Raw genomic sequence first — 3,054 nt, forward strand, 5'->3', positions numbered from 1 at the left:
GCCTGGATCAATTTTCGAAATTTTTATAATTAAGTTTTTAATTGATAAGAATAACAAGTTATCATAATGATATGAAAAACAAGTTATCATAATGATATGAAAAACAAGTTATCATATGCTAATTTTTAATTGATATAAATAGGATGCTATCATAAAACGAATAAAATTTAAAATATGATAAATTTGAAAAATGAAAAATCGAAAAAAGAAAAGAACCCAAGTTTGTCAAAACTTAATTAATGTAGTAATCTAGTTGAAATGAAGAAAAAATTGAAATAGAATTTGGTGAAAAAAAAAAATTGCTAAATTATAATTGTCCCTTTGAAAAAAAAAACAATTATTAATAGTTGAGAAAGTTTTTTTTTTTTCATTTTCATTTTTAAGAATAGTTGACATAAAAGCTTTTGAGAGAGAAAAAAAAAAAGAAAATTTATCATTGAAATTGACAAAAGTAATCTGTTCTGTCAATAGAATTAGATGAGAATTGGAAAGCTGGAAATTGTCAAAAGACACTGTGTTTAACAAAAAAAAAAAAACAAAGTTTTATTTAAAAGATAATCTGAAATTAAGTCTTTTTTTTCCAACAGATTGAAAAATTAAATTGGAGAAAATGAGAAAAAATGAGAGATAAGAAATTAATCAAAGCCTAAATGGATTAATTAGTTGATGCAATGAATTAAATTTCAATATTAAAATGAGTAAACACTCTATAATATAGCAAATTTGATACTTGAAAAATTCGAAAAAAAAAAACCAAGCTTATTAGAAATTAATTAGTGCAATATTTTTCATTAACGAATGAATGGTTGAAAAAATATTTGTTTAAATCAATTGTTTGATATTTTGTCTATATGCTAATAAAATTTTATGACATATAAAATTCATCAAAATGATATTTTAAAATTCAATTTAAATTGTTTCAAAATGATTTTTGAATTATATCGAATAAAATTAAATTCCTTTTGCAAAAATTTTTGTATCAGAAAAACGAAAAATGAAAATGAAATAATTATTAACAGCTGAATATGACTTAGAAATGAATAATATCAACTGATAAGATTAATATTATTTAAAAAATAATTTACAAGCTAAATTCTGGTATTGAACCGTCCGGACATTTAACGGTCAGTTGAGCTGTTGACCATTTCAATTTCTTGTTAATATGATGTGATACGGTGTTACAGTTTACTTCATCAGCCATATCGGTGCAATCACGCTTTCCGTTACAGATGACGCTTTGAGGCAAGCAAAAATTGTCAATTTGACAAAAATATTCATCAGATTGACATGAAACCGCTGAAACCGTAAACCATTTATTAATGTTCCAAAATAGTTGTAATACCATGAGCATACCGTAATCATAATATCATAATTGTGATATTGTAATTATAATACCGTATTTATAATTCCATATCATCGTGATATCGTATTTAAAATACCGTAATACTAACAGTGACAAGATTGATTTATGGATCCAATAAGAGTGTAAAAACATGAAATGTGAAAAGATAAAGTGATGAAAATGAATTAACCATAATATCATCTACTGTCAAATATTTCAGTTTTAATCCGTAAATATTCAAAAATATAGAAACAATTGATTTTAGGGATAGCAATGACATCCCGGAAATCTGGTATTTAATTATTGATATTAATTCCATTAGTTATTGTATTAATTATTAATTATGCACTTATACTAGTTCAAAAATTGTATTAATTTATATCATTTGTTGAAATAAACAATTTATATGATGATCGATTTATTTATCCATTTTCAATCACAAATATTCAGTTTTTTTTTTTTTTTTTTTTTTTTTTTGCTGTAGAAAAGTTAAAATCATGAAAATTTTCCGGTAATTAACCTGAAATATATTTATAAACTCTTCCGATTTCTTTACTTTCCTTTTAATTGATTAGAAGTTTTCGAACATATTTGCTAGTATTTACTATTTTACTATAATATCAACTATAAAAACTTAAAACTTAAACATTTCTAGTAAAAATTAATCATTCTGTGCATTTGAAAAAATAATGAATTTAACATATTTAAAATCACTACTGATATTATCAATTAACCAATGATATTTCATTGAAGTAATGTAATACCGGTTTTTTTGAAAACGTTTTTCCGTTCATTTGAAAAGTAATCAATGATGAGCTTACGGTTTTTTATCCATTTGTTAATGAATAAATAAAGATATTCAAGTATTTAATTTAATATATTAATTGTTTGATCATTTCATTCCTTTAATAATTTCGTTGTATGAATTCAAGAATTCAAATTATTGTATTCGAAAAACCGGATGATGTATAATGCAATTGAAATATACATTTCTAATCTAATATGATTGCGTAGTATGCAATCAGTGCTTAATCAAAAAGTGTTCAAATCAAATCCGGAAAATGATGAATTACTAATCCGGTCAATAAATTCATTTATGAATTCGATTTACTTCATTTGTTGGCATACATCCAATCAATGCTATCATTATCACTACTAAATTATGTTAATGAGCAATTCTACATTCTATCATTTTTATAACTTACATCACTTTACCAAAAAAGAAAAAGAAGTTTGAAAGGATATCATCGTTTGCATGATAAAATACGATATCACAACAATATCAGAAAATACGATATCCATCAAAATGTAATATGATATCACAACAATATCAGAAAATACGATATCCATCAAAATGTAATATCGTACTTAATTATTACTGGTCATTTCTTACGTTCTATCAGTTAGTGATTAGAAAAAAATATTGGAAATTATAGTTTGATCATTTTGTACAAAAGATGTCTGTTGAGAGTAACTGAAAAATACTAAAAGTCTAAAGTTTTTTTTAAACTCTTAAGACGTCATTTTCACGTATTGCACGTCAAAATACGGTAGAAGTTGAAAAGATTTGATAAAATTGCAACTGTTTGTTTTTTTTTTTCATCATAAAATACTGTACCTGTACAGTTCTTTTCGTTAATGCATTGCTTTTTGATAGCTCCATCGCCTGTTGAAATATTAATAGCAATTCCTTTCCTGATACCATTAATATC

Source organism: Loa loa (assembly GCF_000183805.2).
Source record: "Loa loa unplaced genomic scaffold supercont3.383, whole genome shotgun sequence".
In the NCBI taxonomy this organism is placed as follows: Eukaryota; Metazoa; Nematoda; class Chromadorea; order Rhabditida; family Onchocercidae; genus Loa; species Loa loa.